Genomic DNA, 16,122 nt, shown 5'->3' with positions numbered 1-16,122 from the left:
TTTATGACTTCCAATTTTATGACTCAGATTTATGTTTCCAATATTCCTCACTCAGACCTCTCCCCTCAGGCCTGCATCTATATTTCTCTCTGCTTATTGGTCATCATAAATTAGACGGCAACAGACATCTCAAAATCAACATGTCCAACAATAAACACATGATCTATCCTGTCACCCTTCCTCCAGTCAAAAATCTACTCTTCCCCTGTTTTTCCTGAGTCTTAGAATGCCTACAATTCCCCTTCAGTTTCATAACTCAGAAATTAAAGATTTACCAGAGATTCCATCCTTTTATTCATAGCCACATTAAGTTGATCCCAAAATATAATTCTGCATCTCAAATATTTCTTTCATCTGTCATTTTCCCTTTTTTCTTCACTTTTTTTAAACTGTGATAAAACACACTGAACATAAAATGTACCATCTTAACCATCTTTCAGTGTACAGTTCAGTGGTGTTAAATGCATTCACGTTGTTTTGCCATCACGCCCACCATTCATCCACATAACTCTTCACCCTATTCTTATTTCCTCTTAATGTTATGGGTAAGTCTTAACTGAACCACAGGTTTTCTCTTGATTAAATTACTGCAATAGCCAAGACCCCCTTCCTGGTTGGCTTAATTTCATTTAGATCCCTTCCCAATTCATCTGTCCTTCATTCAGGCGTGAGAGCAAATTTTCCAGAAACCAACATTGTTCCTCCATACTGATTCTTGATTGTCCTCTATCTAATAATCTCTTGATAAAGTGCAGATCCTCTAATTGGCCATATAAAGCCAGTTTAATAAGTCACTTCCCCACTTACCTCTGTAGCTTCATGATTCATGACCTCCCTATTTCCACCTATTTCCAAAGCACAAACGCCACACGGGAACATGTGTGCACACACGTGGGCACACTTCACAATCCAGCCATACTTACATAAAACATAGCTATCTGATGTTGCCTGACAGCCGATTTCTATTAACATGCCCCCCCCCTGCATTTAGCCTCTAATCCCATTAGTTAAGAGAGAAAAGCCTCGTATGACCATACTGGAGGCAGTAATCTCTCTGAGTGAGTGCCCCGGTATGACCGGATCTGGGGAGTGTCTCAAGGTGAGACTGGGACCTGTTGGAATGCTAACAGTTAATCTCCTCTGGGAGGACACAGTAACAAGGTGTCCTGGGGCTATGCGGCAGATATGCGAAGGCATAGCATTTGCTGGAACATAATGGGATATGTTAAAGGCAAAAGGCTTTGAGGCCCAGACCTCAAATGGATGCTAATTTGATTGACAGCAGTTTTACTTCTTTGAAAATTCTCAATTAAAAGCCATGCGCTGACCCGATTCGAGGCTCAGTTTTCTCTGACTGAGTCCCTTGGTCTCGCTCTTAATCCTACTTTTGTCTCTGTCTCTTTATTCAATCTATGCCACCCCTCAAGAGAAACCCGTTTGCCCTTGCCACGCTGGACGTGACAATCTGATACATCAGATTTTATTTCTCGGCTGCATACGTTTCTATTAGGCCTACAATACTTCTATGAGGCCTGTTTCAAAATCTGTACCAACAAATACATTTCTACCTAAAGACAGAAATTTGCTATTATAAATTTCTAGTTTGCAATACCACTCTGCTGTTTACTTTAGAAAGAGTGAGCATTTGTATTCACGATAGCCTGATTTTCAGTCCATCTTGATGTTAGGAATGTGCCTCAGCCAATGATAAGAGTTGTATTGTTTCTATAGTTCCTTTGCTTTTGGAAAATCTTAACATGTAGTTTTCCATCATCTGCTTTAGAATGTCAACTACTTTTGCAATAGATACTCCCAATTTGAGGCTTTTCCAGCTATCACAAATCCTATCAGTAGCTGAATTCACCATCCCATTTTTGCTTGTCAGGAGTGGGAGGAAGAGAGGGCTTATTATTCAGTAAGTGAAGCAAGGACATTTTGAGAGACTGTCTTCCACTTCTACAGAAACCATGATACTACTTCAGATAAATAAACAGTAGGAGACACATGAATCGGAAACAACTGATGACTCGTGTGTTACCTCACTGCAAATTCACCAGCCTTTGATTTCTCTTTCTTGTCTAAGCTGAAGAAGGGCTAGATAGAGGCCTTAAATACTTTGCAGCAGTGTCAAGGAGACAGCAAGACCTGGTAGTTGCTAAGCTTTCCAGCTGTTAACGCTTTTTTTGTTTTTTTAATGCATGCATGGTATTCTCTTGCAACAAGCATCTTATATTAGTTAAATGTAAATTAGTTACCTGTAGTTGTAAATTCTTTATTAAGAGACAGAGTATAGGAGTTGCATTGCTTCTGGAGAATCCAAAAAAAAAAAGAAAAAATTAACTCACTTGATGGTTACAAGTTAGGATAAGTCAAATACGAGTCCTTGCTATGGACCACAGACTGATGCAGGGGTCCCCTCTTGCACCAGATCGACTTGAATAGACGTCTCCATAAAGGCTCAGGTTCTATACCATGATCACTTCCAGAGATCCTTCTCTGACTTTCTAATCTGAATCAGAAGACATCTTTCTGTGATGTCATCATTCTGAATATCTATCATAACATTTAGCATGCTGTGCCATAACTTTTCATCCAGTTTATCTTTACTCCATCAGGATATGAATAAGAGAATATCTTTTATTCAACTTGTGTTCCCAGGGTTAAGCAGTAACCTGAGCACAGTGTATAATTGTTAATAAAATTAAGGAGTGAATGTTGTAGGGAAATGGGGAGAAAAACGAGGAGAGAGGGAGAACAGGAACAAAATAGAGGAAGTTAGGAAAGTTAGGGTTTAATTCACTGAGGGTACAGTAACCCTCATACTTAGGTTTCCAAGCCATCATGATGGGTAAATTCATTCCTATCATGACATCTTGATGTTACAATGTTGAAAATTACTCCACAGAACAAGAGTGAGCTGTTGGCTTTGCTCTCCAGCTGACAATTGGTAGTAGTGATTACTCACCTTTCTGTGACAATACAATGAACTAATAATCACAGTTTTTAAAAAAGTCTTTAACTAGATAGTGGATGACATTCCATAACTCTACCAAAGCAACTGTTATGGTCAATTAGATGAATAATCATTGCTTTAAAAAGTCATTAAATAGTTCTAATGATGGACATTAATACCTCCTTTGGAGCTATTAGATGGATCAATAATTCATATTTTAAAAACATTCAAAGTACATATTTTTACATTAGATTATTATGGCTTCCTCAGTCAATATCTTCTGAGAAATAGATTCACATAGTTGGCAGTTTTGTAAATAATTCAATATATTTCTATGTCAATCAAATAGACTACGATAATTAAAATTAAACATCTCACTCCCTCCAAAACTCTGATTGTAGAAATAACAAATATGTAGAAACTGAAAAGTTGAAAATCCTTATATTTTACAAATGTTTTTAATATTTAGTTACATTTAAACAATCATAAGAATTCAGAATATTGCTGGATTTTAGTTAAATATTTCTTAAAATATATCTTTTTAACTATTTAACAGAGTTGTAAAATTCTTTTGCCTCCTTAATTTCCTTGGTCTGTATATTCTATTGTGGATTATTTCTATTGTGAGTTTAAGAATTATGATATTTTTGGATTCAGCATTTATTGATTGCTTACTATGTGGAAGACATTGTGCAAATGTTTTCTTTTTTTCTTTCAAGAATTCTGTACTGAAACAGACTAACAATCTACATGTTTGACACTATTATCTTTTAAAATTTCCTACTAAAGAAATTTTTGTTCAGAGGGCTTTAAATGACTCATTATCACTTATATGGTGATAGCAGAACTTGGATTTAAGTCTTCTCACCAAGCCGAGTATTTTCTCAGTGACCCAAAGCTGCCCGTAACTACCCGTCAGTATACTAGAAACTTTGACGAAACACTAGGAATCACTGTCAAGCAGATGAAGGAAATGGGACTCAGCATTACCCCAAGTACCCTTTTCTTTTCCATTTGAACAATGGCATTAATGAAAAAGATGAACCTTACTAAAGATTTTTTAGATGTCTCTATTGCAAATCTTAACACAGATAATTTAAAAGCTTCTGTTTATTCTCCCTTTCAAATGTCCTCATCACCTATCACCTATGTCAATTCTAGTTTTCCTTTTTAACATCTCTCTTCTCCCTTTAAACCTACAGTTCTTGCCTTATGTGAGTGCCTACCTGTGTTCGTTCTCTCTCTCTCTCCCTCCCTCCCTCCCTCTCCCTCCTTCCCTCCCTCTCTCTCTCTTTCCTTCCCTCCCCTTTTCTCTGTCTTCTCCCTCTTTCTCTTTTGCTGTTGTATACATTCTTTTTCTTTCTCCTTTGCTTTTGCCCTTTCTTCTCACTTTCCTATTCTACTCTCCAGATTTCACTCTAACTCTTTGAGGATCTCATACTTTCTTAGTCATTCTTATACACAGCAATCAACTCAGCTTTACCTTTTATTCCCACATGTTAACATTCCAATTCATTAAGTTCATTAAAAAACATTTAAAAGGACCATCCATTTAAAAATATCAGACCCCTAAATAAAAACAGTTCCGTGATATTCTTCTAATACTGAAATAATCCTGAGGCAGCGAAGCAGTAAATAAACAGAGGGAAAGGGGCAATGAAGAGGAGGAGGGAGTGAGAAGGCAGTGATGAGGGGAGAGAGGACGTGACAGGGAGGAGGAGGGGCAGATTTTCCCAAGGAAGATATTAATGTTGGTGAAGGTATGAAGAAATGTTGGTGGCACTGCAAACTGGGGTAACAGTTCTTGAGGAAAGTGTTTCTACCTGTATCTAAGGTTATATACTTCAGCCCTGAAATTCTATTTTAGTCCTATGTTCAAAGAAAATTATCAGACAAATCATACAGGTGCATTGTCTAGGAAATCATTGGTGCATTGTTTACAAATGAAATTGGAAGACACTTAGATATTGATAGGTAAATGGTTAAATAAATCATGGTACAATCTAATAGAATATGCTATTATTAAAGTATAAAAATATACTTATATTTTTATATAAAAGTATATATACGTATATATGCATATATACGTATATATACAGAGGGTGCCAAAAAAATGTAAACACATTTTAAGAAAGAAAAAAAAACTGTATTAAAATTGCAATACTCAATATATACCGATAACAAAAGATGAATACAAGTCACGTTTGACTTCTACAATTATAAGGGGTGATCAAAGTGGTTACCATCAGCGTCCAGACACTTCTGATTACGGCGAACATTGTTTGGTAGACTTCTGTGGCGAGCATGTAAACTGTTCCAGCACCACAGCAGAAGCAGCAGGACTTGTTGCTGTGCGAGGCCTCCTGGATCTTCCCTTGTGCACATCACACACAGCATCATGCATCTCAGACTTATCACGAATGCGTGCAATTGTTAGGCGTGTTGGAGGTTCTGTTGCACACTCATGCCTCCATTGTCATTGTACTTCCACAACGTTCTCGAATGTCAAATACCACTGCAAAATGGTCGTTGGCTCCTCGAGCAACAACCATGCTTCCACCATTTTCTTTGACTGTCCTGCCTGTCTCATAGTGACGCTAGACATCCCATCTTTTGAGCAAATGTCATACTACACATTGCTACCATAATTCAATTCAACTTTGTAAATAATACAAAGATAACATCTCTTAAAATGTGTATACATTTTTTTGGCATCCCTAGTACATAGTCACACATAATATTATGACGTTTCAGTCAATGACACACCACACATACCGCAGTGGTCCCATAAGATGCTAATGGAGCTAAAAAAATTCTATTACCTAGTGACATCATAGCCATTCAGATGTCATACTGCAACGCACTGCTCATGTTTGTGGTGATGCTGGTGTAAACAAACCTACTGCACTGCCAGTCATATAAAAGTATAGCACATACAATTATGTAAAGCACATAATGCTTGGTAATGATAATAAATGACTATGTTACTGTTTATGTGTTTACTATATGTTTTATTGTTATTTTATAGTCTACTCTTTCTACTTATAAAAAAAGTTTGCTACAAAACAATATGCCGTGTTATGCAAGCAGCAGCCTCATACATCTGTTTACCTCGTCTCTTGATTGTATCATTTTCTCTTGTGCTTGATTTAATCTCGTGTTATTTTCTATAGCAAAATGCTAAACAAACTTGTAGGCTATGAGCAATAGGCTATACCATATAGTCTAGGTGTGCAGGAGGCTATAACATCCAGGTTTGTGTTAAGTGCACTCCATGATGTTCGTACAACAACAAAATCACCTACTGATTTCATTTCTCAGAATGTATCTTCATCATTGGGCAGTGCATGAGTGTATTGGGAATCTATTTCCATAAGTTTTTTTGTTTGTTTGTTTGTTTTTTAAATCATGTCCCAAAAGTGTAGCTATAGCATGGTCCATTTCCTTTTTGGTAACATGTGTGTGTGTGTGTGTGTGTGTGTGTGTGTGTGTGTGTGTGTGTATGCACATCTACTGGGCATTGAAAAAGCCTCAAAGAAATGCTAACTGGAGTTATCTTGGTAATTGTATTATAGATGCATTTTATTTTCTCTTTTGTGTACCTCTCAATTGCATGAACATGTCCACAGAGTTTGTATTATTCTTTATAATCAGCGAAAAAGCTGCAAATGCTCAAGTAACATGGTAATTGCGTAATTAGTAGCAAAGTGTAAATCTAAGAGACTCTTTTTAGTGCAGACACCAATGAAACATCTACTGTACACAGAGATAGTAAACCTAAGTATATCTTAGACAGAAGCCCCTAAAACCAAAGCCCAAGATAAAAGCTTACTTTCACACAGTTTACTTGAAAGGTGATCCCAGGGAGGGAAGGGTTAGGGTGGTGGGACTGAATAGAAAAGGAGGCATAATACAAGGATGCCTTATCAAGCTGTCCACCATGACTGGTGCTCAATCCCATAGTGCCTTCTAAAGAGGTATAGAAACTATGTTTTAGAGCTGTCCACCAAGAGGATGAAAAGACAAAGATTAATCCATCTGTTCTCAACACTTATAGACAAGCCTGGCGCTGCAGGCATTAACCCTTTTACATGATGACTTTGCGTGTGTGAGTGCTGGCTTGGTGACCCTGGGTGTTCTGTTCTTGCATATCAGAGAAGACCCAAAACAATAGGTATAGAGCACATGGCTGACGTGAGGCATTGAATGTTATAGTGCACAAGCCAGATGAAGCTGGCACAAGATTGGTCAGCCCACAGGAGTTCAGTAAAAGGCGGGCCTGGTAGGATCTGAAGTGGTGTTGGTGTCCTTTCCTAAGCCTTACATATCACAAAGTGCTCTTTAACTTGGTGCCAACCACAACTCTGTAAGGACTTAACAGAAGAAGTTTACTGGAAGAACAATTCTCATTGCTGCAGTTGGTCCAGAGGCTGTAAACAATACAGTACATCTCCCTTCTCCAGAAGTTGTTTCAGATATCCCTCACCATTGCCTGGCACATTGTCGGGCCTAAGCGTCTGCCTAGTGGGATAACAACCCTGAGAAATCTGGGGAAGGAAATGTCATGTGGATACTACGCCAGCAGATCAGCCATTCTCTAAGCTTTGGTGCTGCTGGCAGAAGAACTGTGGGCAGGGGAAGTCCATCCATATGCCTCGTGGGTGTCAGTTGTGATAAAGACATATCAATGCCTCTTCCAGAGTGAATGGGTACTTGCAATAAACTTGCTTCCACGAGGTTGCGTGTCTCCTGAAGGAATGGCAGCATACTGAAGGCTCATTGCCAGCTTTTACTGCCGGAAGTCTGCAATTCCATTAGTGTCAATAGCTAGATCAGCCGTGATGAAACGCAGCCAGTGCTGTTGGTCTCATGCATAGCCTTTTTCTCTGCCTTTAATGTCATTCATGAGTCAATTGTGCCAGTGCTGGAGTGACTGAGGAAAGAAGGTGGCTGAGTCGCTTTGCCCTCTGGGTTCTGCACTGCCTCCTCTGTGTGGTTTGCTCTCTGGTGGTATTGACATGATACACAACAATTCTAACACTTGGGCCCTCTTTCAAATGTCTTACTATGTGCCTCCTCCCCAAATTTCCTTATTTCAGATCTTCTAATCTTGCTCTTCGAGGCCTCTTAACCAGCAAATCCTTCTGCTACTACCCAGGGAATCTATCTTATTTCAGGTCACTTCTTCCAAAAAATTGAATAAGCAGATGTGCTTCCCTCAGTTCTTATCACTTGGTGGGGGATTTACCTTCACCACTAACCCTTAGTTCCGCTTCTGATAGGGTTTAGTACGGCAATACTGCATTAAGGCAATGGCCACACATTGTGCTGACCTATCTGGGAACTGGACAGGCGTTCTCTAAGTTCTGGTGCTCCTGGCAGAAGAACTATGTGGAGGGAAGGTAAATACATATGCCTGGTGGGTGTCAGTTTTGATAAAGTTTTTGTTTTCTCTGCTCTATCAGTTGGATATAAGAAATCTCCCATAAGGCCAAATGACTAAGTTGCAAGAAAAGGTATCAGTGCAGCAGGGATGGGTGACATGGACATCTGGGCGACATGTTCATGTCATTTACTCATAATCCTTATACTTAGTTGCACCCAGTTCTAAGTGTACAGTTTCTGCTGTGCAAGAAATTGCTGCTGAGCCCACCCATCATTATGACTTGGAATCATATGGTATAATACCCGGTTCCTAAGGTTTTTTTGTCACATGATCAGCTGTCTCATTACCAGACACTGTGTCTTCACTAGAGACTAAGAGCATAACTGGGACAGTTTTTTAAATGGTGAGTAGTTCTCTGGGAGAGAAAGCATGGCCTTCCTCCAAAATCCTAGGAGTATGTCATAAAATTTGTCTATTCAGGCTTATCAGAAACTGCACAGCATCCCATGTACCATGACTGCCTTTATCACTATCAAACATGCCGGCCACACTGCACAAATGTCAAGGCAGCAGACAGCCCAGACTAAAACTGCTGCAGGGCCTTCTCTACAGTCAAAACTGGAAGTCTTCTAGGTCACCTGAAAAATGGAATCAAGCATACAAACTGTGGCCTGGACTGCTTCCAAAATTCAAGGAGACCTACCATGTGCCTTTTTCTGAGTGGCCGGGTTGTACAAATTGCAACACTTTGTATCCTTGTATGCTCCAGATTATTGCAGCCCTTAGTATCTCACCAATAGGTAGCCCCTGAATATGTTTGAGATTTATCTCCTACCCACTAATAAGTATATGTCTTATTAGGGCATCTAGAGTGATTCCATATCTTCTCAACAAGTCCTGTTCCCATGATGTCATCAATTTAGGAACAGCATGATATTCTGTGTAATACCAAGATAATCATGGACTACATTATGATAAAACAGGAGAATGAATATGGTCATGGAGCAAAGGGAGTATGTGGGTTTTCCCAGGCAGTAACAAAGAACTGCTTTAGACCCTCCTTACTGATGAAGATTGAGAAGAGTGCATTGACCAGATCAATAACTGCACACCTCGTACCAAGTTCTTCATTATTCTGTTTAGTGAAGATGATAGCTGCAATTGGGGCTACCACTTGGAAAAACTTATGGAACTCAACATCATCTGCCATTACCCATGTGGCTTTTGTAGGGTCCAACAAATCTATTAACTGAAGATATAATGGGCATTGCCACCCCTGTTTTAAACTTTCATGGTGGCATTAATCCATAGACTTCCTTTTGGGATATATTATTGCTTCTGAATTACTATATTTATGGATGAGGGAAGTTTCAGGGACTCCACAAAAATAGCTTCATGCTCTTTTCAGGTCAAAATTGCTACATTCACAATTATAATGGAGAATACTGAGAGGCACTTAAGTGATCACTTGTGTTTGACTCATATTACTTCCTGCCTCTACTGTGTAAAAGCAGTGCTGCATCCTCTTCATGATTAGGGTCACTTACTCCCCCAAAGAAGATCACTTCTCCTCTTGTATGTTGGTTCCCAGATACAAGTTGCACAAAGTATCCTGGTGGCCACCATAGTTTAGAGTTCAATAGGACCATTATTGTGTCCCCTGGTAAAGCTGCACCTCCCTTAAACACCTGGATTTCTAACTCAAAAAACAAGGTTCTATTAATGAAATTTAGGGAAGGTACATGGACAGAGAATGAGAACAGTAGTATGGATGAAAAGGGAATATGTTGGGGAGAATAAAAGTAATGGTCTTCATTAATATTAGGATCATTTGCCAGATTTATCACTAATGTCACCCTTTTCTGTCTCACATGTTGTTTGGATAATTGAGTTTGGTATGGGGATTTGATGATAAAATAGACATGAAAGTCTTTGGAAGAGTTCTAATGACAATTAAAGTTTTTATCCAGGGAGTGGTCTTCTTCTGATTTTTTAATGTAACAATTGAAGAGATGGGTGAGGCCTACAGGACCTAGTTAATTCATAAACTAACCCTTGAATAGCCAAAAGTAGCTTGCATTTCCACCTTATTCAGATGGTCATATAATCAATATGAGAATGTCAGCATTTTCAGAAAATTTGAGGCGATTGGTCTTGACACTGACTTCTAGACTTTCCACATTGTAAATGGAATCAGGTAAGTGAAATGACAGTTTTCGCTGGGTTTGGAGAGAATCTTACCATCATTTAGCTCTGTCCTGCAATGTCACAACTGCTATGTCATTTAGGTCACATTGATTCACAGAAATTCAGTTAATTAATTGTGACCGGTTGTGATTTGGGCATTCACTAGAATTTACATTTTGGGGCATTTAGAAGACAATATTAGTAATGGTTAAGTGAGTACCTTGGGGTTTGAAAAAAGAGAAGGAATATCTTAGAGGAACTTAGAATTCCAATAGAGGTTCACCTATATTGGTTCTACATTAATGTTTCTTTATCAAGAAAACTCCCAGTAGAAGTACTGTCAGAGATTTTCATAGCATGTTTGAAAGAAAATTGTTCTCAGTGAAGATGGTAGCAAATGTTCCTTTGAAATGAGCAGTCCCTTAAGATAGCTGCACAGATTCTGGGTTTTGATGTCATTTCCTTTTTGTATAAGCAGCTTACAGAAGTGGGGCACCACTGAAAGAAAACATGACTGGCTTGACCTCTGTGAAGTGACCTTCATAGTGGGTCTAGGTTTTACACTGTGCAACATTACTGATGCTGCACAGAGCCAGCTCACAGGTAACTGGGGCTGGGTTTGCTTCTGAAGCCTGGTGTTATAGAGAGAAAGAAGCATGTTGCTTTGTGGGGGCTCTAAGCCGTGTGAGTCTCTCCTTTCTCCTTTTTGGTCTCTTAGACTGCATACCATTCGCAGGAACCTGGATCCTATGGTTACTCTGTTTACAGTATGGAAGAATAGTCTATGTAAATGCACTTTGCATTTTGTGAGGGAACTCTCTATAAATATGCAAAGTTTTATTGCTGTAGATTCAGTGCTCACTGTTTGCTTCGATTCTTTTTACACCTACCATGTAGAGCCAAACAACATGAAAGCATAGTGAGTAGTTATACTAAGTACAAAAAAATAATCTGTATGTTTGTTGTTTTGTTTTTTTAAAAGATTTTATTGGAAAATTGGGGGAGAACAGTGTTGGGGAATTGGGGAAGGGGGCCAGCCAAGTTGTTGTTCTTCAATCTTAGTTGTGGAGGGCACCAGTCGCCATCTGGCTTCCTGTCGGCAGCTGTGGCCTCTAAGCTCAAGGTGCTGTGTTCAATCTTAGTTGTGAGTGGGCGTAGCCACCATCCCACATGGCAGTCAAACCCGCCAGCCTTGTTGTTAAGAGCGCACACTGAATCCACTGAGCCATCCGGGCGGCAGCTCAGCTCAAGGTGCCAAGTTCAGTCTTAGTTGCGGGTGGGCATAGCCCACCATGGAACAGGCAATCTTGTTGTGACACCAGCTGAGCCTCCTGCCACCTGTTGGCAGCTCAGCGACAGCTCAGCTCGGGTGCAGCGTCACTGGCCCATGTGGGAATCTAACCGGCGACCCTGTTGCTCAGAGCTCACACTCTTAAGCCAACTCTTAACCAACTGAGCCACTAGGCCGGCCCCTCTGTATGTTTTACAGAACATTTATATACATGTATATGTTGGAATTTCTCTATCAATAAGACAGAGTACAGTACTTTGGGCCATTATAGATGCCATAATCCTCTCAAATACTGAGCAAGAAAATAATTCTCTTTTATTAAGTGGGCTAATTGTGAAACAAAAGGCATCAGTAGGTTCATCTATTTAGATGCATTTGATGAGTAATAAGATGTTAACTTGAGTTCAATGGAAAGATTACTAGGAAGGTTAGCTCTTTATTGTGTTCTGGAGGTTGTTTGCTTTTTGTCATGTTCTAGCAGAGTTGTGGTAAAGGCCTGTATTTCTGTATGGCTACCTTAACTAATGCCAGAGAATTCTAGAAAGCATTTCTCTTCATTTAATACTCTAAATAAACAACATTTACAGCACTTTATAACAAAAAATATTAGAGAAGCAGCTGATTTTTTTAAAGCCATTATTTTTTTCAATGATATTTTTATAAAAGCATTAACCTTGTTATTGCTTTAAGACTATTTCTCCAAATATTTTGGATGGGGAAAAAAATGATTTTTAACAAGTTACATTTTTTAAGTTCCCATAGAATTTATTAAAAATAAAAGTGAATTAATTCTATACAACTTAGTTATATATTAGAAATGCCTTTAGTAGATGAGAAAAATGTACTTGTGTTATTAATTTTACTCCTTGATAATGCACTGATATTTACATAATAATGAGATTGCTAAGTATATACTAAATTTTATCTTCAAAGTATTTAAGAACTATTAATCATGAATAAGTCATTGCCACTGAAGTCTTTAGAAGGTTACAGATGTTCTGGGTTTCTAAATTTATTCTTATCTTGAAACTGAAGTGACCCAAAGCAATATACAGATTTAATGCAATTCCCATCAAAATCCCAATGGCATTTTTTAAAGAAATAGAACAAAAAAATCATCAGATTTGTATGGAACCACAAAAGACACTGAATAGTGAAGCAATCCTAAGGAAAAAGAACAATGGTGGAGGTATCACATTCCATGACTTCAGCTTGTACTAAAGAGCAACAATAATCAAAACAGTATGGTATTGGCAGAAAAACAGACACACAGACCAATGCAACAGAATCGAGAGCCCAGGAATAAACCCATATAAATATGGACAGATAATTTTTGACAAAGAAGCCAAAAACATACAAAGGAGAAAAGACAGCCTCTTCAATAAATGGTGCTGGAAGAATTTGAAAGCCACATGCAAAAGACTGAAATTAGAGTGCTATCTGTCACCGTGTACCAAAAAAATTCAAAATGGATCAAAGACCTAAACGTAAGACCTGAAACAATAAACTGCACAGAAGAAAATATAGATACTAAATTTATGGACCTTGGGTTCAAAGATGATTTTATGAATTTTACTTCAAAGGCAAAGGAAGTAAAAGCTAAAATAAATGAGTGGGACTATATCAGACTAAAAAGCTTCTGCACAGCAAAAGAAACCATCGACAAAATAAAGAGGCAAACAATCGAATGGGAGAAGATTTTTGCAAACAACGCCTCCGATAAGAGACTAATATCCAAAATATGTAAGAAACTCATGCAACTCAACAACAAAAAAACAAACAATCCAATGGAAAAATGGGCAGATCTGAATACATACATATTTCTCCAAAGAGGCCATACAAATGGCCAATAGACATATGAAAAAATGCTCAACATCACTAATCATCAGAGAAATGCAAATAAAAACCACAATGAGAAAGCACCTCGCACCAGTTAGAATGGCTAGCACCAACAAGACAAATAATAATAAGTGTTGGAGAGGCTGTGGAGAAAAAGGAACCCTCATACACTGTTGGTGGGAACGCAGATTGGTGCAGCTGCTATGGAAGGCAGTGTGGAGACTCCTCAAGAAATTAAAACTAGAATTACTATATGACCCAGCAATCCTTCTCTTGGATATCTTTCCCTAAAATCTGAAAACATTTATCCATAAAGATATATGTGCTCCCATGTTCATTGCAGCTTTATTTACGGTGGCCAAGACATGGAAACAACCAATGTCCTTTGATAGATGATTGGATAAAGAAGTTGTGGTGTATACACACAACGGAATACTATTCTGCCATCAGAAAAGATGAAATAGTGCCATTTGCAACAACATGGATGGATCTTGAGATTATAATGCTAAGCGAAATAAGTCAGACAGAAAAAGTTGAGAACCATATGATTTCACTGATATATGGAATATAAAACTGAAAACAACAAAACCACAAGAAAAACAACTGAAGAAACAAAACTCATAGGTACAGACAATAGTTTAGTGGTTACCAGAGGGTAAGGGGGGAGGGGTGTGATAGATGAGGGTAAACGGGGTCAAATATATGATGATGGAAGGAGAACTGACTCTGGGTGTTCAACCCACTATGTGATATATAGATGATGTGTTACAGAATTGTACACCTGAAATCTACGTAACTTTGCTAACAATTGTCACCCCAATAAACTTTAATTAAAAAAACAAAACGAAACAGAAGTGAGTTGCTAGGTATAGATCATTTCGTAATAAAATTTATATCACAACTAGTCATGAAAGGCTTTATAACAAAAATCATTTATTAAAAAAAAATAGAACTCCAAACTTTTGCTAGTTTGCCATGAAAAGTGTTAGAAATGGGGGGGGGGTGCAGTTATCAGTTTACCGCCTCTCAGCAATAAATCTGCCCTTCATTGCCCTACTTGTGACACAGATGATTCTCCCTGGCCAGCTGGCCCGATGTCAACCTTTGCCAGTAAAGGAGGGACGCTGCAGGAGGAAGGGAATCCTCTCACTCTCTGCTGCGCTCCTCTTTAACTTCAGTGAGTTTCAATAACACTCTCTGCAACAGCTAAACTCTAGCTTTGGGAAGGGCCTTCTCTCCAAGTTTGTCTTGTTCTTGGTACTCTTTCTCAGCTCATATGTATTCTTTAGAGTTTTTTGTTGTTGTTGTTGTTTATCCCCTGGAGTAGCCAATTACCTACATGCAGAGTTTATATTTCTTTATATTAAAATGTACCTGTTGAAATTACTGTGTGGTTTCTGTCTCCTGATTGGACTATAACTAATATTGGGGTTGAAGAAAATTTAGTGGTAATTTTAATAGTTCACTGAAAGCTTCATTAAAGATGTGATTTTATCATTTTGTTTGAAGAATTCTTTACTTTCTTAGTACTATTTGGAAATATGACTACATTTTAAAATGTTTTCAAAAGCTAGGAGAAGCTGGATGTATTTAAACTAGGAAATTTGGTTATTTTTCTATGATTAAAAGCTTATTTCCTAATCTTATTTTCTTATTTTCATACAGTCCACTACTGTAGCTTCCTTTTCTCCTTTAAAATATTTAATGTAAATCTTGTTCATATTTTATGAAGATTTTATATATTTAGGTATCACTTGCCTTTAAATGTAACAAATAACTCTCCAATAAATTCATTTATTTTAATTTTTTTTTTTGCTGCTAGGAAGACATATTCCCATTTCACAAGTATGTATTTGGTACTGTTACAAACTATCCCATAGTATAGTTTTGAAAACTATATAGCTTTGAAAACATGAGTTTTTTTCTATATTATGATATTAAAATGTTATTCCTAACTTGCAATCAATTGCCTACTTCATATTAAAATTATTTTGACATAATAAAAAATTGAGTAGTTTTTAAAGTGCATTTTACTAATACATTTTTTTTTAAATGTCCAGTGATCTAGACTGATTCTAAACAATAAAAACCAAAGAGTGAAATCGGGCTGAATAGTTGTTTCTTTTTATTGCTAAGTAGGATTCCACTGCACATGTGTAAGTACATCAGTTAGCAAAATAAAAAATTCCAACCACATGTGCACCGTGTAGACAGAATTAAATGACGAGTTTTAGTTTAGTGTCTCTCCTTTCATTGCTATATTTTATTTTCAAAGCTGTCTAAACCCGATGAGTAGAATACAGTGACAGTGTAGTAGGAGGTCACGTCCATACCCAAAGGAAGCTGCAGATGTGATGCTGCCCACATCAGAGCACTCAGGGGATCGCTAGCTTCAGTTTCTCATCCTCCTTTTCAAACCCATATGCTTGGTCTTATTGACTGTCCCCTCACTCTTTCATTTATCAC

The sequence above is a fragment of the Hipposideros armiger genome, unplaced genomic scaffold (assembly GCF_001890085.2).
Source record: "Hipposideros armiger isolate ML-2016 unplaced genomic scaffold, ASM189008v1 scaffold_229, whole genome shotgun sequence".
NCBI lineage: Eukaryota > Metazoa > Chordata > Mammalia > Chiroptera > Hipposideridae > Hipposideros > Hipposideros armiger.
Note: the sequence above shows the minus strand (reverse complement) of the source record.